This window comes from Chiloscyllium plagiosum, unplaced genomic scaffold (genome assembly GCF_037043375.1).
Source record: "Chiloscyllium plagiosum isolate Xiang-an unplaced genomic scaffold, Cpla_swu_hap1 HiC_scaffold_44, whole genome shotgun sequence".
Taxonomy (NCBI): Eukaryota; Metazoa; Chordata; class Chondrichthyes; order Orectolobiformes; family Hemiscylliidae; genus Chiloscyllium; species Chiloscyllium plagiosum.
The window spans coordinates 31563923-31588812 of NW_028270182.1; positions in this window are offsets into that span (position 1 = coordinate 31563923).

Here is a 24890-nt window from a genome sequence, read left to right on the forward strand (position 1 = left end):
CAGCTACTGGCCCTTCTGACACGAAACATAATCTGATTCCTCCTGACTTCAAGGCTGTTTATCATTTGATTTTTTTATCCTTTCCTCGCTTCCGAGGATTGTTCTTCCAATCTCTTAACATTTTTCCTTAAGGACTTTCCGTTGGGATGTGGTCCTCGGACATCCCTCTAATGTCTCCTTCTAAACTTAAATCACTATTCTTATTTCCCATTTCAATACTCGGCCGTTTCTTTATGTAATTTAATTAACCTTAATGAGGTCGGGTATCACCTTCTTCAGCACCCACTTCAGGGTCCTGACTTTTGCGTGGGGGATTTCCCCTCTTAACAACCGGCCTAAGGCTGGGTGGTCGAATCAGGTAGACACCTTACTTGTCAGATTAATCTAGCCAATTAAATACTTTATTTTATGTGTCGCCAATTCCCTGTACTTCTCGTACGCCCCCGACCACTAAGGCAATACTTAAAGGTCCATTTTCGTTACCTTGGTCTGTGCACAGAGTTACCTGGTCGTTTCAGCATACCCCGTCCCGCGGCAATTCCCGGATATATCCACCTGGCAGCAACTACCGCTGCCTATCGCTGGTCGACCGGATTCACCAAACCCGGTCGCCCAGAACCCCGGTTCCCAGGATCGCCGAATATATCCACCTGGCAACAATGACTGCTGCTGGTCACCCGGATATATCCACCTGTCAGCAACTACCGCTGCCTACCCCGGTCGCCCGGATAAATCATCTAAGACTTTCTTACCCAGGTCTTGTGCACACAAGAGTCACCCGACCGAACCTGCCATGTCCGCCTGTCTTGTTTCCAGGATCTCTCAGTCCGGATCATGCTCGCCCAAACGAGGGAAACTAGAGACCGCCGAAATCAGCGAGGTGCACCTTCTCCGTTTTCCCAAAAATGCCGAGCGACCGGAGCTTGGGATCCCGGACGAGCCGCAAAATCTGTTTGAAACAAAATCAATAAAATTTAGACCAGACCACTAACACCGGAAACAAGACAATTTATTCTACGATTTTATAAGAAAGGGCATCAATTGCAGAAGCAAATGAGCAATGATTATTCAAACTAATACACAGTTATACTTTTGAGCTGCGTGAGGTCACCTCTTCTGACTCCTATATTACATAATCAACTTTATTCTCTGACTAACTTGCGATCTGGTCTTATTATCCCCCCACCCTCCCCCCCCCCCCCCCCCCCCCCCCCGCCTTCTCCAAGTTGGCGACCTTTCCCTCTGTAAGTTCTGACATAAGGAAGATTCTGCTAAACTTGCATCGTAATGTTCCTTTCACTTTATCTGTTTTGCTTGTAACATCTTCCATTGTTCAAAGGTGCATTGCATTCCTGAATATAAATTTTAACAATGTGTCTTTTCTTGCCTCGTTTATGTGTTTCAGCTATCTCAGCTATTTTACTGAGACTAAATTATTTAAACTATCATGATTAAAGAAATTATTTACTAGAATAATTATGCACTAAAGTTAGTACCCAATTATATATTTCCATAGTGCTTGCTGATTTAATCATTGTCTACAACTGCCCTTTACACTCGATTTATCAGCACTATACTTAAGCTTATTATCACTACATTTTTTGCGAAAACAACACACTACCCCATTTCTTACATGGTTGAATGTTGTTCTGCTTCTCGTTATGCTGTGGTCTATAGCACTACATAAATACACAGTTTTGAACTGCAATATCTGAAATGCAATTCTGCTCTCTGTCCCTTAGTTCACATCGAGCCCCATTCACACATCAGTTCTATATTCAGTGACCTACTCTGGTTTATGATGTGGAAATACTTCCATTTTCATACTTTCATTCTGCTGAAGGGTCATGCTTCCAATCTGGCACATTTCGCAAAACCAATTAACTAATTTTAATTCAATTGTTTAATTAATCTGATTTTTTTTCCTTGAGTAATACCATCTTCTGTGTTTAAAACGAAAGTCTTTCCCTCTGTCTCTCTCCCTGACCATGATTAAGAGCTCTGTAGTGTCAGTGATGCCAGCTTTATGTAGTTTCAGAGTCAATGAATTCTTTGGATTCTCAATCAACTTCACCACATTGTATTCTTCCTCTTTTGGTTTGATGCCTTATGGCGGCCTTGTCCTCCCATGAGTATGTTTCATCTCCTTTGGGATGAATTTCTGACATCCTCCGAATTATCCACAGAAACTCCTGACATTGCTGCTCCATGGTCTTTCCTGCTCGGCTCCCCTACCAATTAACTCTGGCCAGCTCCTCCCACATGTCTCTAAAGTTACATTGCTCAATTATAATCACATTACATCAAGAAGACGGCAATAGACATAAACCAAAAGAAGGAGTTTTGAGAGAAGAGAGGTGAAGAATAATTGGTAAATTTCTTAACTGGATACAAAGAGAGAAGGAGAGATAGGATATAGATGAGGAAATGTGAAAAAAATGAGAAAACGTGATTATTGAAAGGTTTAGATGTACATCCCTCAATGTTTTGTTAATGCCTGTGTGCTGTGGTCCTTTGTATCGTGCTTGTACAACAGAGCAATGTGTTCAAATGCTGGGTCTGATGGCAGAATTTTTATCTCCAATGATATGACAGACACTAACTTTGGAAAGAACCCAACAGGCCAATATATTGAATTCCCGGTAGAAAGGGGATTAACTGAAATAAGTTGGGACATCAAAAGCAAGAATTTATAACACACGCCCTGATAGGAATGAGAGATTAGAGTAGAGAATTCCAGAAAAGAAGGGAACATTGCCAAAAGGGTAACATATCACTTTAGATGTTGATCAAATAACGTTTTAATATTTTATAAATTTTATACATCATGTGCATCATTTTTCGTTAACAGTGTCTCCGTTGTTCATTTAGAAAGTGTTGTGCACATATGAAAAATGTTACTTATCTATACACACACATTGATTAAACAGTGTACATGACATTATTTTTCCAAATTGAAATGGTTCTTTTGTCGTGCTACCAGGGTACATGAACACCAACTGGCCACCAAAAGACACGACCCATTATCACTATGTTCTATACGTACAGACAAAGTAAGGCACCACTTTGATTGGGACAGCACACGCACATACTAAGACACGCAAGGACGTTCTTCGAGGAATGGCATTCTAACCAGAAGTCCATCAATAAACACATTAATTTAGATCCTCTCTACCTTCACTTGTAAAACAAAATAACCGGAAATGACATTACCCACCTTAAGAAACCAAGACTTATAAATAGAGAGGCGGGACATACAGCCAACGCTTCAGCGGAGACTCTCACTGATGATGTTACCTAGTCATGGTGTTGAAATATCTGGAAACAAACATTCAAGCACAACGAGCTAGCTTGCATACATTTAAACTGTTACTTTACTTTTATTAGTGGAATTCGGGGGTCCTCATATTTTAACAGATTATGATGTGAGGTAAGCTTTTCTGGTTGTGCGGTTTTAATTAACGGAAGGGTTCAACATTGATGCCATAACAATTTGGGACCTCGCCATATGGGATTTGGACAGATTTGAACAGATTTGGGTGCAAAAGGTCCCAGCAGATTCCAACACGTGGCAATTAGTGACCTAGATCTTCAAATATCGTATCTGCCAATTTCCAAGTTAGTTAGTTGGTCGGCTGATAAGAAACAAAAAGTAGTGATAAATGGCTCCATTTCAGAATGTCAGGTAGTGACCAGTGGGGTACCGAAGGGATCAGTCCTGGGACCGCAGCATTTTACAATATATATTAATGATATAGAAGATGGTATTAGTAATAACATTAGCAAATTTGCTGATGATACAAAGCTGGGTGGAAGGGTGAAATGTGAGGAGGATCTTAGGAGATTACAGGGTGACCTGGACAAGTTAGGTGAGTGGTCAGATGCTTTGCAGATGCAATTTAATGTGGATAAATGTATGGTTATCCACTTTGGTAGCAAGAACAGGAAGGCAGATTACTACCTAAATGGAATCAATTTAGGCAAAGAGGCAGTACAGAGAGATCTGGGTGTTCTTGTACACCAGTCAATAAAGGTAAGCATGCAGATACAGCAGGTTGTGTGGAAGGGTAATAGCATGTTGGCCTTCATAACAAGAAGTATTGAATATAGAAGCAAAGAGGTTCTTCTGCAGCTGTACAGGGCCCTGGTGAGACCCCATCTGGAGTATTATGTGCAGTTCTGGTCTCCAAATTTGAGGAAAGACATTCTGGCTATTGAGGGAACGCAGCGAAGGTTTTAGAGGTCAATTCCTGGAATGGCGGGATTATCTTACATTGAAAGACTGGAGCGACTGGGCTTGTATACCCTTGAGTTTAGAAGACTGAGAGGGGATCTAATGAGACATATAAGATTATTAAAAGATTGGACACTCTGGAGGCAGGAAACATGTTTCCGCTGATGGTTGAGTGCCGAACAAGAGGACACAGCTTAAAAATACGGGGTAGACCATTTAGGACAGAGATGAGGAGGAACTCCTTCACACAGTGAGTGGTGGTTGTGTGGAATGCTCTGCCCCAGAGGCCAATGGAGGCCCAGTCTCTAGATTCATTTAAGAAAGTGTTCGATAGAGCTCTCAAGGATAGTGGAATCAAGGGTTATGGAGATAAGGCAAGAACAGGATACTGATTAAGGATGATCAGCCATGATCATATTGAATGGTGGTGCAGGCTCGAGGGCAGATTGGCCTACTCCTGCACCTATTGTCTATTGTCTATTGTCAAATAAAACCGGTGGGAAAATTCGTTTAATTTACAAGTGAGAGAATTGGCTTTTAACATTACTAAAGAGGTTCCCAAATTTTCCATGGAAGTTTAGAAAGACAGAAGGACATTGTTTTAGAATTAGCAAATAGGTTGGAATTGGTTTTAACCAGGGACAAAAAGAAATTGTAATGGAGTTGGTCAAGCACTTTGGTGTATCAGAGAAACAGACAAGTGCAGTAGAGTTAGAAAAAACTTAAATTGCAAATATGGCAACTGAAGTTAGAAGATAAATAAAGAGAGTTAAACAGGGAGAGAAGAAAGAGAAAGAGGATAAAGAAAGAGAGAGATAATTTGAAATTCCGAAGTTGGGAATTAGACAAGAAAGTTAAATTAACAGGATGGAGATGAAGGGAAAACGTGGGGATGTATACAACTATGTTAATACCTTGCCATATTTCGGTGAAAAAAGTATCAAAACCTCTTTTATTTGGTTTGAAAAAAATAGCTCAGTAGATGGCGTGTCCATTGAACTTGAGGGTAATGCTAGTTTAGACTAAGCTGGTGGGCATAGTTATTGAGGTATGTGAAGCGCTGTCAGGTGACGGCTCAAGAGATTATGCAGATGTCAATCTAACTATTTTGAGTGGTTATGCATTGGTACTAGAAGAATATAGACAAAAGTGCAGAAAAATAGAGAGAGAACCAGGTCAGGCTTATGTTGAGTTTGAGAGAATAAACACAGTCATTTTTATAGATGGGTGCGGGCCATAAAAATGACTAATACCTGTGAGGCTCGAAGGGAGATTCTTCTGCTGGAGGAGTTTCAAGGCTCACTTCAGAGATGGTAAAAATTCATGTGAATGAACAGAAAGTTCAAGAAGTGAGAAGCGTGGCACAAAATGGCAGGTAAATATGCATTGGTGCATGAGATGAAATTTAACTTCTGGGAGGATTTTCATCCTGTGAGGGATAGAAATTGGGAGAAGGGGAGACCCTGCACTACAAAACAAAGAGTAAACGCACTGGCAATAGTTTACCACAGGTGGAAAATAAGCTCAAGGGAGTTAAAAGGTGGTGATAGACCTCAGGTGTTCTGACTATAAGGGAGTGGAACACATAGAATTACAGTGCCGATATTTTAAGAAGGGCACTGGGAAAAGGTGTTTTCACTGGAGTAAGCTGGGACACAGAGTGCTGGGCATTGAAAGAACACACTTGGGGAAAAGTTGTGGGAAAAGAGGTTAAGCTAGTGACATTAGTGAACCTGGTAAACAAGACCCCGAGTCTCCAATGAGCTGCAGGAGAGTGCACAGCCTCGGCATAGAGTCAGTGCCTGGTCTCTATAAAGAATTCGCCTCTGTAGATAAAGTTTACTCAGAAGGTGGTGGGTGGGAGGGAGGACAATAAATTATAATTTTGTGAGATACGGGATCTGCTTAGTCTCCAATAGTTGAGAAGTGAGGTGCCAGAAAAGCACAACAGATCAGGCAGCATCCTAAGAGCAGGACAGTCGAAATATCAGGTATAAACCATCAGGAATGTGGCGGGGGGGGGGGGGGGGGGGGGAAGGGGGCTGAAAGATAAATAGGAGGGTAGGAGCTGGGCTGGTGGGAGGGTCACTGGGAGGGCAATAGGAAGATGTAGTTGGAATTGAGACTAATATGTCGGAGGAGAAGGTGGAGTGGATAGGTGGGAAGGAAGATGGAGAATTAAGACAGTTCAAGAGGGCGGTGCTAGGTTGAACGGTTGGATCTGTGATGAGGTTTGGGGAGGGGAAATTTGGAAATTGGTGAAGTTGATGTTGATGCTGGTAGGTATGAGAGTTCCAGCTGTCCTGTCACCTATCCACTTCACCCTCCTCTCCGACCTATCACCATCACAATCCACCTGCATCTACTTATCGCCTTCCAAGCTCCCGCCCATCCAGCTCCAGCCCCACCCTCATATTTATTTCTCAGCCCCCTTCGCCCTCCCTTACCCCCCACTTTGCTGATGAAGGATTCATGCCTGAAACGTCAACTCTCCTACCTCTCGGTTGCTACCTGAGCTACTGAGTTTTTCCAGCCCCACACTTTTCAACTTGGATCTCCAGCATCTGCAGCCCTCACTTTTTCTCTGCCACTAATAGGAAGAGATGGAAGTATTTTCAATCTTTCTGACATGTTATTCAATTGCGTGATAATTTGTGGAAAGGAGACTGAAATTAAGCATTCCCTTGTCTAACATCAGGTTGGAATGGCAAATCAATATTGGGGAAGTAACAGTGAGAGTGAGTGACAGAGTGTCAGTTCCAGGAATACAGTTTGTTCTTGTAGTGGGAGAGGCGCCCCTTGTGGTGGAGTAAGCAAAGGAAGACTAGGGAACTGGGGAGTTAAAAGGAAAGTACCCAGGATTTTTTCCAGACAGTGTAGTAACAAGATCCCACTGTCACAAGATTCAGCAGGAAGAAAAAACGAAAGAAAGAGACAAAGGAGTTGATGTTCAGTTACCTGACACACTGTTTGATGTAACGGTGCAGAAAAAGCCTGGACAGGCAGAGGGTGAGGCAGGAGTGTTTAGTCCCAAAACGCTAATGGACTTACAACAGATACACACACATTAAAGGAATTTAAATATGTTGTCAAACGTTATTCACTTAAAGATAGAATCCTAAAATTAAAATTGAGACCACGACAGGTTAGTGCAGAGGGAAATGGACTGAGGTGCACCAAATTGTGTTACCAGTAAAATATGGTATTACAGGGAGCACATGAACTAATTGCAGGCGGGCAGCTAGGTGTACGGAAGACTCAGGCTAACGTACGGAAACATTTAGATTAGATTAGATTACATTACATTACAGTGTGGAAACAGGCCCTTCGGCCCAACAAGTCCACACCGACCCGCCGAAGCGAACCCACCCATAGCCCTATTTTTACCCCTTACCTAACACTACGGGCAATTTAGCATGGCCAATTCACCTGGCACATCTTTGGACTGTGGGAGGAAACCGGAGCACCCGGAGGAAACCCGGGCAGACACGGGGAGAACGTGCAAACTCCACACAGTCAGTCGCCTGAGGCGGGAATTGAACCCGGGTCTCTGGCGCTACGAGGCAACAGTGCTAATCACTGTGCCACCGTGCCGCCCACTAGCGGCCTGGAATGCACAAGGATATGGTTATTTTTTGTTGTACATGGCAAACCTGCCAAATGGTAGGTAAGTCATAGGCAATAATAAAACCAGCACCTTTGTCGCCAATTCCTGCATTCGAAGAACATTCCACGTGGGTTATGATTAATTGTGGAGCTCCCCTCTCTAAAGTAAAAGTGGAAACCAATATCTTCTGACCATAATGGATGTGTGTCTCCCAGATTGCCAGAGGCAATTCCATTACAGAGTGCTAAGGCAAGAAGGGAGGTGGAGAGGTTTGTAGCTTTCTTTACTCGCTGTGGGCTAAGCAGTGAGATTCAGTCAGACTAAGGGCCTCATTTTATCGCTCAGCTGTTTAAAGAAGTCATGGATAGCTTAGGCATACATCACTTGAAATCAAGTGCGTCCCATCCTGAATCCCAGGGAGCCTTGGAAAGTTAGCATCAGAAGCTGAAGGCAATGTTGACAGCGTACTCTCAGGATTACCCGAATGACTGGGATAAAGGTGTCCCATTAAATTGTTTGCCATCGGAGAGGTCCCAAATAAATCTACTCAGTTTATTTCCTTTGAGTTAATATTCGTACATGAAGTGAGAGGTCTTTTGAAATTAATTAAATATAAAGCGACAAGACCAAAGTCAGCGATCTCTCAGTTGGATTATGTATGTGAGGTGAGGGAGAGATTAGACCGAGTAGGTGAGTTAGCCAAACAGCACCTGAATAGGGCACAGCCAAGAGTGAAGCAGGTGGCAGATAAAAACTCTGAAACGTTGATGATTTCCCGTGGGGATGACGTATTACTGTTGCCACCAGTGGTAGGAAACCCCTTCAAAGCCAGGTTTAGTGGCCCCTTTCAAATTGAAAACAAAATGTTGAGTCAGTTAAACTATCTGGTAAAGATACCGGATATGACAAAAACGTTATCGAGTATGTCACGTGAATGAATAATGCACCATTCACATTTAGCACTTAGGAACAAAGTTGTGGCCAGATGATCAAATTGTGCAGTTTATCTGTATGAGGTAGTGATCTTTAGCAAGTGATTGAAAGCTCACACATTACAGTTGGCAGAACATGTTGAACGATTATAAGAAGCAAAACTAGTAATAAACTTAAAGAAAACAGAATTCAGGAAAGGAAGAGGTGACTTTCTTGGGATATTAAATAGGACATGGAAGGTTGACCACATGGAAAACAATGACGAAGTGCTTTGAGGAATTTCCACGACCATCCTCGAAGAAAGAGGAGCTTCGATTTTCGGAACTGAATGGATTCTATCGGAAGTTTGTTGGAAACTTCAGCAGTGTATTGGCACCACTGCTGGATTTATCAAAGAAGAACACAAAATTGTGGTGGACAGAACAATGCCAGGAGGGATTTGAGAATTTTAAAGCAGGATTAATCACCGCACCAGTTTTAGCTCACCAAATAATTTGAAACCCTTTGAAAATTGAGTTTGATGCTTGGGATATAGTAGTCGGAGATGTATTGATACAGAAAGATGAGAATGGAATTGAATGGCCAATTGGCTACTTGTCGAAAAAACTCAATATCCACCAGAAAAAAAATTACAAAATCTCCGTCATTGAAAAAGAATGATTGAGTTTCGTACTGGCCTGACAATATTTTAATGTTTATATGAAAAACAAATTGTCGGAGATGCTTGTGGATAACGACAAATCTCTCGCATTTTTGGAATATTTAAAGACCAGAATATGAGGCTATTGCATTGGAGTCTTATGTTACGACTTTAAACTTACAAAGTGTACATGCAGTGGGTCCTAAAATGCGATAGCAGATGTGTTATCACGGATTTAAAGGAAAACGTTTAGATAAGATTTGACTTATTCCATTGTGACATAGGTGTGCAGAATTAATATGAATAGTATAACTGAGGTTAATACTCTTGTATTTCATAATAATGGGATTAAGAATTAGAGGAAACGGAATGATGACATCTTTTCATTCTGATGGTTCATTTTCTTTTCTGAAAGGGGAGGTGTTATGAAGCCGAAAGCTTGTCTAGTCACTTTAAGACAAACGGTTTTTGTTGAATAGAAAGTACAGCCATAAATGCCAGCTAAAGATCAGGCTGTTCCACATGTCACCATTAGCTGAGAAATGGATACCTGGGTTTTGTTTGCGGTTTTGACAGCAATTCAAATGCAACCAAAGAGTTTAAATAATGCTCAGGATACCAGAAGCCAACGGGATTTCAATATTATTGTTTGCACACTTGGAAAGCAATCAATCTATGAAAAATATTGTATCATGGCGAGTATATAAACCCAACAATCTGAACACTATAGGGAGAGCCACTGCCATCCAACAACAGAGTAACTGCTGTAGAGCAGAAGTGCTAACTGGCCATCACAAACACTCTCTATCAAAGATACATGTGCATGTCAAACCTACTTGCAGTAAAGAAAACATGACCAAGGGAGATCAGCAGCTGGAAGAGTGAACACAGCGGGGAAGATGGAGGCCGTGTGGTCTTGATATTGTAGTGTTTAATATGTGGGTTGTTGGAACAGCACATTTTTTACATTGTTGGAGTAAGATAACAAGTAGTTAAGAAAAGAGGAGCTTATATTTGTGAATAGTTGTTGTTTAGTGTTCCCTATTAAAGTTAAGAAACTCAATTGTTAATTTTTGTTTAAATAGTGGAATTTAGGAGTTCTGTGTCATTCATGTTTTAACAGATTATGTGGTGAAGCGAGCTTTTCTTGGTGTTTTGTTTTATTTCACAGAGGGGTTCGACTCCACCTTGTAAATGTCCATCCACGCTAACCCCATTTCCCTGCAGTTAGCCCATATCCTTCTAATCCTTTACTATACCACATATTTATCCAAATGATTTTGAAATGTTGTTAATGTACCCCCTTCAACCACATCTGCTGGCAGCTCATCCACGTACCAGCCCTCTGTGTAAAGACGTGGCCCCTCAGGTTCCCTTTTATTCTTTCCCCTCTATCCTTAAACTGATCCCCTCTAATCCTCGATTCTCTACACTTTGGAAAAAAACTCAGACCTTTAACCCTATCATACACCTCGTGATCTTATACAGCTCTATAAGTTCCCCCATCAGTCTCCTATACTCTAAAGAAAAGGTCCTAGCTTGTCCAACCTCTCCCTATAACTCAGACCGTTGGGTCCTGGCAACGTCCTTGCAAATGTCTTCTGCACTCTATCTAATTTCATAACAAAGTGATAAAAACTGAACACAATACTTCAAGTGCGGCCTTACCAAAGGCCTGTGTAACAGCAACATAAATTCCCAAATTATAAACTCTGTGTCCTGCCTGATGAAGCGCAGTGTGCCAAAAGCCTTCTTCACTGCCCTGCCTACCTGTGACTCCACTCTCAGAGAACCGTGTACCTGAATGTCAAGGTCTCTTTGCCCACTGCACCCGTTAAGACTCTCGCGTTCACCATGAAACTCCTACCTTGAATTGAGTTTCCAAAATGCAAGATCTCACACATCTATATTAAATTCCATTTGCCATTTCTCGGCCCACTTGCCCACCTGATTAAGGTCCTGCTGCAATTTCTGATAAACTTCCTCACTTATCACGATGCAACTTACTTTAGTGTTCTCTGAAAACTTAATAATTGTACTTGTACATTCTCAACCAAATCATAGATACCAAACAGCAATGGACCCAGCCTCCGGTCTGTCAAGCATCCTTGCACTAAACCATCTGATTCCTACCATCAAGCCAACTGTGTATCCAATTGGCCAGTTCCGCCAGCATTACACGAGATGGAACTTTCCAGTGCAGCCTGCCATGTGGAACCTTATCAAAGGCTTACTGAAATCTATAGAGACTACGTCGACCACTTGGCCCTCATAAACTTTCTTGGTCACTTCATCAAAGAACTCTAACAAATTTGGGAAGCATGATCTCCCACTCACAAGGCTAAGCTAACTGCTCCGAATCAAACCCTGTGTAAGTAATGGGTGCAGTCAATGGTATGCTGTGCTTCATTGTTAGATGATTCGAGTACATAAGTAAAGCTATCTTCCTGCTGTTGTCGAGCCTTGTTGAGAGAACATTCGGGGCACTCTGTACAGATTTGATCACCTTTGTAATGAATGATCTCCTTACCACAGACATGGATGATGGTAACATAAGGATAGAATAGAGAAGCTGAATGTTTAATCTGTACAGCTGTGAGAGACGAAGAAATGGTGACGCTGAAACACGAGGAGTGGCAGCGATCACTTATTTCCAAAAAAGACATTGATCGGTTGAGAAATTCCATACTTTACCCAGGATTGATTGGTTTGATTTATTGCCACGTGTACCTCAGTACAGAGAAACACTTTATTTATGAGCAGTGGAGGGAGATCATAGTAAGCATGGATAGGCAGATCATAGGGTGGAAATAAACTTGGACAGTGTAAGGCATGCAGGATACACTGTACAAGACAAGCACTCGACAAGATAAACATGAACATGCTCAGCATTATTTGATCTTAGAGAGTCCATTCTTCAGTCTAACGTGACTTTCCTAATAGTTTATATGCCTAAATTAACTCTGCCCACGTTATTGTGCCGTCGGTGTGTTAATCTGTACTGGGTGTTAGGTTGCTCACAATCCTCAACAGTAGCCACAATACCTTCCATCTGAAATAGGTAGCCATTCCCACCAGCTTCCGCCCAACATAAGGAACACCAGGCTGGCTTCTCGGAGATGGAAGGTGCCTTCATGAGACTTCACACAAGACATATGGCTTCCCTGCTCACCGTGAGAAAACCACGTAAGTGTGACATGAGCAACAGAGCCACGAGAAATAACGTGGAGCAGTCTGCCTGTGTAGCCTCTGCTCCACTTGTTCATCATGATAGAGCATCAATTCGGAGACAGTGAGGACTGCCGATGCTGGAGATTGGATTAGAGAGTGGATTGCTGGATAAACACAGCAGGTCAGGCAGCATCCGAGAAGCAGGAGAATCCACGTTTTGGGCATCAGCCATTCATCAGGAATCAGCATCAATTACATCATTCTGTCCCTTTGTAAGTGCGTTGAGGGGGGAATGGCCTCCTCCTGTCCTGCATAAGTGACTTAAAGGGCTGAATGGCCTCCTCCTGTTCCTGTGTAAGAGACTGAAGGCGCTGAATGGCCTCCTCCTGTTCCTGTGTAAGAGACTCCAGGGGCTGAAAGGACACCTCCTGTTCCTGTGTAAGAGACTGAGGGGCTGAATGGCCTCCTCCTGTTCCTATGTAAATGACTCAAGGGACTGAATGGTTTCTTCCTCGTCCGATTGGACAGGGCCAAGGGCCTGATTGGGTTACCACTGGTTCCTGTTTGAGAGCTCGATGTCCTGGTACGTGTGATGATGCTGCAGCTTTAAGAGGTTATTGTGTCCTGGTTTCTTTTCAGAGACAGAAAAATGATCATTACCAAGCTGGTTAGTTAAGACCACTGAGTAAACAGCTAGGAGGCCTTGTGTTTATTTGAATGCATCCTGAATGGGTGTGGCCAGCTCTCACAGATTAGTATCTCTGGGTTTTGGTTTCTCAGTAACATTAGAAACTACTGGGGTCTCCACAGAGTTGGAAGCTTCAGTGACTATCTCCTGGCTGCTACTCTCTCTGAATTTTCTCTTTGTGCTGTTTTTAATTCCTGGATTGGAGAAATGTTTGTGACATTCTGTGTCTGAATTTTCCTTTCTGCCAGGTGCTGTGTTTATGCAGTTTTCCTATATTGGAACAGTTCATTAGTAAAAGTTCCTAGATCTATTATTCTGTTAACTTGTCCAATCGAATTACGTTATTCTACATTCCTATTTCTTTGGTTTAATTTTACATTTCGTGTTTAAATAAATAGTGTTTTGCTTCACACCGAGTAGTTTGACCAGCCACATTGCATATGGAACTGACACTTTACATTTCCTTTAAAATAAAAAAAATCATTAGTGTCTAGGTTACCGCCTTCAAATATTTTCGAGGTGCTGTGGTGTGGTCCATCACACTAGACTCCTTCTGTTCCTGAGTAATATGCTGGAGGCACTGAATGGGCTGTACCTGATCTTTTCCAATAGTGTCAATGGGCTGAAAATCTTCCTCAGATTCTTGTAAAACTAGCGTGAGGTGCTGAATGAACTCTTATCTTACTGTGGCAATGTGCAGTGTCTGGCAGTGCTGTTACATGAATGCTATGGACCCTTTAACAGCACACGCCTCAATGGAGTCTGGGTCTTGCTGCACATGGACACAGACCAGTTAGGAGCATACAGGGGGGACAAAATGATTTGAACATTGTGGAATCTTCAGTGACCATCCCCACTTCTGAGCTTATGGTGGGGATGGTGGGGGCGGGGAGAAATTGATGAACAAGCTGAAGATATTTGTGAAGAGGAAGCTACCAAGAGGATCTCCCACAGAGGTGACCCAGGTCAGAGATGATGAGCATCTTCCTTTGTGCCATTTTGACATCCAACTCTGGCGAGGTTACTCTGACTCCCATTATGTCCAGTTTTGTTAAGATACTTGATGTCAACAGAAGTCAATCACTGCCTTGATATCAGGGCCAGTCATTTTTACCCGAACCCTTGTCTCAACCTCTTTTGTTCATATCAATAGGCCATGATATAGGAGCAGCAAGTGTTTTCTTCAAACAGGTGATATTGAATGTCAGGATTTCTCTTCTCAAGAGTGTTGGGGGAGCCAGATGACTGAAAGTATTTGAAGAGCAGGTAGAAGGATATTGGTCTGTCAGAGAGTTGAGGGCGATGAAGAATTGGATATGAAAGACAATTTGAGACCAAGAGCAGATCAGCCATGATTTTAGTGAAGGGCAATGCAGGCTTGGGGAGTGAACAACCTGCCCTGTTTCTGATGTACTCACAGTCTGTTATTGGAAAGTTAGTGACTGTTATTTTCATGAATGTCCTGTTATTGAATGTTGCAGTCAGGGAGACCAGACGATTTTGTGAGCCATCTCTGGGCGAGGTATGGGGGGATGTATTCTTAGTGAAATTGGGTCTACAACATGACCAACAAATGAAGCACAAGTTGCAGAGATGGGGCGCTCTGCAAAGAGAGATCAGGGGCCTCGTTCATACCCAGTCTGGGTTTTCCAATTACATTTCTCAACTCACCTCAAACCGTGTGGGACAGTCTTGAAGGGTCGAATGGTCTCCTCTGTTTCTGTGCAACAGTTTATAGGTGTAAATAGCCTCTAACTGCTCCTGTCTAGCAGGTTTGAGGGGCTGAATGGAATACAGAAACATGGGACTGCAGAGCAGGATTGGGTCATTAGATACTTTGAGCATTCTCCACCAGGCACAAATATTATGGCTGATCAGGTTGAGGTCTCAGCCCCACTTTCCTGTCTGCATCCCATTATGCGTGACTCACATCTCTGTCAAATATTTAACTAACACAGCTTTCAATCAATGTGGACATGGAGTCACGATAAACTTTCAGTGAAGAGAATTCCGACTTGAAAGGTCCTTTCAGAATTTTTCATCATTCCGCTTATAGAATCAGAGAGAGTCATGCAGAACGGAAACAGACCCGTTAGCCCAACCTGTTCACTCCAATCAGATATCAAATCGGATCCAGTCCCATTTGCCAGCCTTTGGCCAATATCCCTCCTCTTTCAGATACTTTTTAAATGTGTGATTGTAAACGCCTTCACCACTTCCTCTCTCAGCAGTTTCTGTATACACACCACTCTCTGTGTGAAACATTTACCTTCAGGTCCCTTCTAAATCATTCGCCCTCTCCCCTTCAACCTAAGTTCTCTGGATCTGAACTCCGCTATCCTGGGGAACAGAACGTGGCTGTTCAGAATATCCATGCCCCTGCTGATTTTATGAAAATCAATAATGTCACCCCTCAACCTCTGACACAATGGGGGAAGCACCTCAACCTAATCTGCCTCTCCCTAAAGCTCAAACTTCCAGTTCTGGAACAGCTGTGTCAGTCATTTTTGCAGAAAACCGAATTGTACACAGTATTCTTAAAGTGGCTTCACCAACATCCTGTACAGATGTAACATGCCACCACAACTCCTATACTCAATGCTCTGACTGATTAAGACAAATGTGCTAAATGTGTTCTGCACCACTCTGTCTACCTGCGACTCCACTTTCAAGGAACAATGTACCTGCAGCCTTGGGCCCCTTTGTTCCACAACATGCCCCAGGACTTTACCATTAAGTGTATTATTTCTGCCCTGATTTGCCTTCCCAAAATGCAACACTTCGTATTTATGTAAATTAAAATTCATCTGTCACTCCTTGCCCCTTTGTCCCATCTAATTGTGGTCTCGTACTCTGGGATAATCAATTACACCACCTTTCTGATGTAATCTGTAAACTTACTAACTATGGCCCCAATATTCACATCTAAATCCTTTACATAAATGATGAAATGCAGTGAACTCAGTACTGATTCTTGCAGCACATTGCTGCTCCAGTCTGAAAAATATCCCTCTTCCTTCAAGCTAATAGTGACGATCTTCTTCTATATCCCATGTGACTGAAACTTACTAATCTGTCTACCAATCAGAATAAAATACTTGCTGTGAAGTGGGGCTGAGTAGGTTAGGTTTATTTTCACAAGAAAAAAGGAGATTGAGGGGGTACCTGATTGAGGTTTGCAAAATCATGAAGGGTATAGACAGGGTGGATAGAGACAAGCTTTTTCCCAGGGTGAAGGATTCAGTAACGAGAGGTCATGCTTTCAAAATGAGAGGTGGAAAGTTTAAGGGGGGATACCGCGGTAAGTACTTCACACAGAGGGTGGTGGGCGTTTGGAACGCGTTGCTAGCAGAGGTGGTAGAGGCAGGCACTTTAATTTAAGATTCGTCTGGACAGATGCATGAGTAGGTGGGGAGCAGAGGGATACAGATGCTTAGGAATTGACCGACAGATTTAGACAGTACATTTGGATCGGCTCAGGCTTGGAGGGCGAAGGGCCTGTTCATGGGCTGTGAGATTTTTTTTGCTGTTTGTTCTTTAAATGAACACCTTGCTGAAGTCCATATAGACAATGCCTACCAAACTGCCTTCATCAATTTTCTTTGTCACCTCTTTAAAAAACGTAACCAAATTAATGAGACATGGTTTCCCATGCAGAAAGCCACGTTGTCCTCCCCTGTCAGCCCTTGCCTTCCCAAATGTATGTAAATGCTATCCCTCAGAATCCCCTCCAACAACTTACCCACCACTGACATCAGGCTCACCGGTCTATAGTTCTCCGGCTTTTGGGGTCACTGTTTCCTTTTCTAGTCCCACTGCTCCACTGCTCACTATAAATGTCAAACTATGATGGAAAGATGAATGACAAACAGTTTGGGTATTGCAAATATATAATCAATATTTCCCTTTCTAACAACACTGACATACACACAATCTCTCCAATTTTAACTTGAAAGAAGTTTGTCCAGATATTATTGTAACTCACGACCAAAGGAAAAATTTCGAGATTGTCCAAAATGTTATTCTTCTTCTGAAGATATTCTATTCACACAGCTGCTAGCAATGGGATTTCATCCTGGAACAATTGGATTTGGCTGAATTCCCTTTGCTTCAGGCAGTGAGGAGATTCCAATGAATTACAACATGGAACATAGAACAATACAGCACAGAACAGGCCCTTCGGCCCACGCTGTTGTGCCGAACATTTGTCTGGCTCAGTGGTTAGCACCACTGCCTCACAGTACCAGGGACGCGGGTTCAATTCCAGCCTCGGGCAGACTATCTGCGTGGATTTTGCACATTCTCCGCTTGTCTGTGTGAGCGTCTAACGGGTGCTCCAGTTTCCTCCCACAACCCGAACTGTGTAGGGATTTCTAGGTTAGATGCATTAGTCAGGGGTAAATGTTGGGGAACGGATTTTGGAAATTTGGTATGGACTTGTTGGACCAAAGGGCCTGTTTCAACACTGGATGGATTCTATAAAAATAAGAATGGTAACGATGACTGTGGAGATTTTTTTTAGCTCGCACACATTGCTGTGATGAGGAATAATGAAGGAGAGAGAGTGCAATAGCTCGTTCCTTCTCGGGCAGATTACATTATCTCCCTCTCTGAGATGAATCACACAGTAATGTCATCCTCTCTGAAACTGGACCATGTGAGGTTTCCTTGTACATTGTCCAAACTATGTCTCCATCACATTCCCTGTTCCATGTAGGTGCAACATTGCTGCTGTCAGAAAATTAGCAGAAAATGATCTCGGTCGATTTGAAATGTGTTTACATGGTCCTGTGTCTTTAAAAAATAAACTGTTTCATTTATTCAGAATACCTGAGTTAAAATTAATGCATTTTTTAAGAAATACAGAAATTGCTGGAAAAGCTCGGCAGGTCTGTCAGTACCCAGATGCCTTTTACATGTTGTAGTTGTACCAGCCTTCACCACTTCCTCTGGCAGATCATTCCATATGCACACCACCCTCTGCATGAAATGGTGCCCGTTAGACCTCATCAAAATCTTTCCCCTCTCACTCTCAAGCAATGCCCTCTAGTTTTGGATGTCCCTAACCTTGGGAAAAACCCTGGCTACTCACCCTATACATGACAATTCTGATTTTATAAACCTCTACTGCTGGAAAATGTGACTCTAATAGCTGTGCTTTCAGTTATCCTGGGCCTAAATTCTGACATTGAACACTAACACCTCTTCCTTCACCATCAAATCACCATTCTAAATCCATTTTAATCAGTTTTCTCAAACATATCATGAGACACTTCTGTGGGATTTACACCTAGACCTTTCTGCCCGGAGCTAGGGACACTAGCACCACTCGACAATACCCATAAAGCTGTAACAGTATTCTCCTGTGTGTTTGCTCATCAGCCAGTTCTGACACGCCGTGACATATCTCTGCAACAGGCAAGACTTGAATCCTGACCTTCTAGTCAAGAGCTTGGAACACTACCACATACATTCAGGAATTGGAATCAAATACAGAGCTCTGACTGAGAAGCAAGGACACTACCCACTACACTACTATATACAGATTTCGGGTCATATTTTAAGTGCCAGCTTTCAGCTCGGTGTGGATTTATTATAATCAGGTTACCATTACAGAACTACAGAAAACACTTTGTACTGTTATACAAATGCAAAATATTTGTCTCAACAATAGGATATTGAGTGCACGTGCTGCGCCATCGAAATTAACTATGAACATCTTTAATTGCTATTATCTGTAGTCTGCAATATTAGGGAAAGAAATCCTGCAGACACACTCATCCCAATGAAGGGTCTCGAATAGATATTTATTACTGAACACCAGAGACAGAGGAAGACCATAATTCTGGCCCCAAAACACGGATCAGTATTCCTCAACTCTCATGTGTGACTGTCCTCTTCCTAAAACCATTAAACAATTACTGTCCAGCCTCTCCTTCCCACTGACTGTGTATGCAATCTGTCCCTCCTCCCCCTAACTGCACAAGGCAAACCAAGCTCAGGTCTTTGTGAAAATCAAGGCTGGAGTGCTCAGGTCTCCTGGAGAGGGGGAGGGAATTTGGGAAGTGGGGAAGGTGAGGAGGTAGTAATATCACTCACTGGGCTGAGGAGTGGCAGATGGAGTTTAGTTTGGACTAATGCTAGGTATTGGATTTGGTAAATCAAACAAGAGCAGGACCTATACAATTAAAAGTAGGGCCTTTGGCAGTGCTGTATAACAAAGATCTAGACCGTCAGGTATAATTCTTTAAAAATTGCATCTCCTATATTTAATGTGGTTAAGAAGGTGGGTAACACATTTTCATTGGTCAGACCTTTGAGTATCGGAAATGGGACGTCATGTTGAGGTTGTACAGGACATTGGTGAGACCTCTTCTGGAATACTGTGTCCAGTCTGGCCATCCTGCCCGCTCATTCCATTGGCACACCACCCTCTGGGTGAAAAAGCTACCCCTTCGGTCAATTTTAAATTTCTCCCTGCTCACCTTAAAGCGATGCCCTTTAGTTTTGGTCTCCCCTATAAAATACCTTGACTCTTCACTTTAATATTATTGACCTTGATATTATTAGGCTGGAGAGGGTTGAGAACAGGTTAACCTAGATGTTGTTGGGAATGGAGGGAGTGAGCTATGAGGAGAGGCTGGACAGATTGGGACATTTTTCACTGGAGAGGATGAGATTAAGGGCTAACTTTACATAGGTTTATAAAATCATGAGGGGTACAGAGAAGCTGAAGTGCTGATGTCCTTTTCCTCGAGTTGGGGACTCAAAACTGAGGGATATTTTAAGGTGCAAGGAAAAAGTTTTACAAAAATCATGAGAGGTAAATATTTTAGACAGAAGCTGGCTTGTGTGTGAAATGAACCTCCAGAGGAAGTGGTGAGAAGAGGGACAGTTACAACGTTTGAAGGACATTTAGATTAGTAAAAGGATAAGACATCAGTTTGAATGGTGCTATGAGCAGCTGCCCTCTCCCTCCCCCTCTCTGAATGAATCCCTATTGGTTTTCATTCTCTGCCAATGCCTGTGCAGTAACGTACAGAGGCCAAACGAGGGTGGCATTGCATCACTTTAAGCACTACAGAGACTGCCAGACCTGCCCCAGACAGAGACACACACAGCAATTGTTAGGACACACCATTGAGCTCATCTGGTAATTTAAACTAAACAAAAAGAAATACTCAATTCGCCTTGTAAGCTGTTAAAATATGAGGGACAGAGAACTCCCAAATTCCACTGTTTAAATAAAAACATCAATTTATTTTTTACCTCTGAAAGTGAACATTTTACATCAGCTATTCACAACTCTGAGACCCCCTTTCTCTTAACCACTTATTACCTGACTCCAGCTCTATAGCAATATACTGTTTCTGGGCTGCCATCCTCTTATATTACAGGAGCTTGTAGACTCTCAGTTTAGAACAGCATTCACCCTCTCTTAAAGGTACAGTACACGCTTTCAACTTAATCACATTATACCCTGATGAATATAGATAAGTGGAGTCTATCCGGATTTCTTTTGCTCTGTGGTTTGTCAATATTTCATTCGCTCCGTCTGGTGTGTGTTAGGACTTTGGTTGCTCCGTTGACAGTATGTCATTTCTTGACTCCATCCATGCGAATATAGCAGTATTTCATTTGCTCACACTCGTGAATGTGGCAGGATTTCAGTTGTTTCATGGGGACTATGACACTATGACAATTTCAGTGTCTGTAGATGGCACCAAAATGGAAGAATTGTAAAGTCTACGGAGGACTGTGTGGAACTCTAACAGGACAATGACACGTTGGTGTCATGATCAGGTATATGGCAGTTAGGGATCAATGCAGAGCAGTGTGAGGTGATGCACTTTGATATGAAAGACAATGCACGACAATATAAAACAGGTTATACCATTATAAAGCGGCTGCAGGAGCAGAGGGCCTTGGGTGTATATGAGCATAGATCTTTGAAGATGTCAGAACAAGTGAGGAGAGCAGTAACTATCACAGATTGGTTTCAGTATCTGAGCTGTTTACGGGGGAGGTGTAGGAGGAAGTCACCGTGCTCCCTACCTGGGAGGTGGCGACGACAATGTATTGTGAGCCCACCCTCCTGCCCACAGAGACTGTGGGATTCATTTGTACTAGCTTGACACAAAAGGGAAATGGCAGCAGGGGCACGGCTTCTAAGTTGTGTCAGGGGGAAACTGAGATGCCCGTGGGTTTAAAGTGAGAAGTGCCGTTCAGTGAACATTGCTCCTTACTCGGTTGGTGGGATGTGGATGTTTCAGAATCTCCACACGAGGCGTCCCGAATCTCTCCGGCTCCTACCAGGGACCACCTCACATGGCGGGGTAGGGGGGGGGGGGCATGAGGGAATGGATACCGGGCACTCCACCACCCGGCTTGGACCTTTCTGCCCTATTCCAGGCTGTTTCTCCTGGAATGTGAGAAAGGGAGGGAGGGAGTGAGGGTGGGAGTGGGTGGCCCTGCTGTTAGTTCTAATGTAGGTGGGGATAATGGCAAATGGTGAGGTTTTCAGAGGGAGTCTGTCGACAGTGTTGTATTCATGCAGTGTAATTGATGTGGGGGGTAAAGTGGATGGGGTAACAGAGAGAGAGAGAGAGAGAGAGAGACAGAGACAGAGACAGAGAGACAGATATAGCGACAGAGAGAGGGATAGAGAGATAAGGTGCTGCATGCAACGCGAGAGTGATGGAGCACGAGCCTTGTTTGGGGATCGGTGCTATAACAGATACAGAGTGAGTGTGACGGACCAAGGCGAATACGGTGAGCCTTATCCGAACAGAGTGGGGTAGGCAAGTGATGCTTGTCCTGTATTGCTGGACATTTCTTCAGACCGCAGGTACTGCACTGAGCTGGGTGGTGAGCACAGACCATGCTCGGTGGGTCTGGTGGTGTGGCTAGCTCTGGGAAGAGAATGCTCCCCCTCTGTACTAGCCCATCCACCAGGACCTCCTTGTCCCTGTCAACAAACCGTGGTGTAATTGCTCCTTATCTGCCATGCTCGGGGTAAACTGTGCAGTGCAGATCCAAACTGAAAAACCTCAACCGTGTGCCCCTTGGCTGTTAAAAGATGGCACCATTGCCAGGGATTACGGAATATCCAGTGTCACCCGGCTGATGGTGAGTGCCTCCAGCTATGATGAGTGAGAGAATCGAGATGGCATTGAATGAGAGGGACACCATGGGGTGGGGTGGGTAGGTAATGAAGTGAGTTCGATAAGATAACATCAGGAAACTAGCTCGGCCGAGTGTGGATGATCCCTCTGTCACAGTCAATGAAAATAGCACTGAGACAAATTATTATTAGATTTAGCCCAATGAGTCAAAGACTCTGCTGACCCAACGCCCAGATACAAATCTGCAGACCAAATATTCATCCAAAACTCTGAATTATCTGAACTCTCACCAATATCCTGTTCACCTACCATTCCTGGAAACACTTATGTTACAGGATGATGTTAAAATGTTTTCATTTCAGCATTCTGAAACCTGGGAACACATCCTTCCATAATACTGTCTCTCAGTCTCTCCCTCTCTGTCTATTTCCCATACCCCTCCCATTTGTTATTGTTTAAACTGATTCCTCCTTCATCTCTGTCTCTCTGGCAGTGAGTTTCACACCCAAGGCACCCCGTTGTCATGGCACAATGGAGAGATGGTACTGGAAATGGATGGGAGTTGCACATCCTGTCACTTCCAGCATGGGCTGCAAGCTTCCCCACACTGGGCAGGGAGCTAACACAGTGCTACTGAACAAATCACTGGGGTGGTGTACACAGTCCGACGTGCTGAGAGGGTAACTGCTCCAGGTTACAAATTGATGATCACTGCATAGCTCCCGGTGCTGGAAAAATATCTAATCCGGGTTTATCGATCAATACATGGGCGTGTTCTCCAGTTTCCCACACTGAACACGCCGGAGGCTGGAGGAACACAGCAAGCCAGGCAGCATCAGGAGGTGTGGAATTTGACATTTCCGGTGTAAACCAGGACTCCTGCAGTCGGGTTATTACCGAAACGTCGACTTCTGCACATCCTGATGCTACCTGGCTTGCTGTGTTCTCCCAGCTTTCTGCCGGTCTGCTCTGGATTCCAGCATCTGCAGTTTTTTGTCTCTATCCCAGCTTCCAATACTTGACATGTGTATAGTCCAGGTTTAAAGACAAATGATCTGACATGATCTGTGCAGTGTTCCAGTCTGGACATATTGCTGGGTTGTACTGAGCAGTACACTAGGCAGGTCTACACAGTGTTCCACGGTGAACACATATCTCCTCTGGGCTAGTTCTGTGAGGTGGATTGAGAATATATTATATCTAACCATTTCAGCTGATCTGGCAATGCGTTTAGTTCCCACTCTTGTGACTGACCCTCCGTCTCTCACCCCATTAACGTTACAGTGTGCACATACACAGTACATCATGTTGGTGAATATCCACTGTCCTGGCAGCAGCCACAGCCTCTTCATTCAGAAGCAGGCAGTCATTCCCATCGTGCTCGGGTCTCCACGAAGAAAGGAATGATGGCCTTTCAGATAAAGGCTGCCCCGTTGGTTCAGGGGTTAAAGCATCCTCCCCCTCACCAAGTCCCACCACCAACCAACCACATCAAAATATCCGGTGTGTACTGAGAGCAATGGGCCACTGGAAGCATCAGGGACCAGACCATCAGAGAGATGGGGCCACACTTCCCATGTCTGGACAGGTCAGAGTGAAGCCTCCAGTACACATGGTATCCCAAAGTCTTGTAATCCCTCTCCATTTCTGTAATACGCAGCCTGTCATTCTTCCTGAAAACAAAAATCACAGGTTCACAGTTACCCACATTATATTCGATCTACCAAGTTGTTGTCCATTACTTATCCACTTACAGATTCTCTACCTACCCTTGATAACTTCAGTTTCTCTCAATCTTAGTATCAGTTTAAATTTAGTTCGAACATGTTTTTTCCATTTCTGGAAGCCATTTATATAGTTTGCAAATAGTTGAGGTCCCAGCACTGGTTATTATGTCACTGCAGTCGTTAATTTGTGTTAAACTGATAGAGACTGATTTCTCCCCAATTTATTCCTGCTCCTGGCTCAGTAACACGTCCTCCCCGTATTCCTGTGTAGCAGATTTGAAAGGCTGTATCTTCGCTCCATTCCCTGTGTAACAGGTATGAGAGATTAAAAGATCTGCTCCAATTGCTGAGTAACAGCCTCCAATGGCCGTATGGCCTCATTGTATTCCTGTTTAAAACTCTTGATGGGATGAATAGCCTGCTTCAGTATAGATGTAGTTGGGAATGGTGCAGAACATTTTGGAACCATCAGTGAACAGCCATCTTCTGACTTTATGGTGGAGGGAAGGCCATTGATGCTACAGATGTTGCTAGCGCGCAGTGCCTCATGGATACCCCGTTTCCATGTGCTCAGTCCTTTAGAAGTATGTCCTACTTCACAGGAGAGAGTGCCATATAACACAGTGGGCAGGGTCTTCAATATGAGGCTGAGACTTTCCCTCCACCAGGACTGTGTGCTTGCTGCTCCTACAGATACTGTCAGGGACAGATCCCTCTAGGGCAAGGGTTTGGTGAGAATGTTTCCCTCTTGTTGGTTCCCCCATC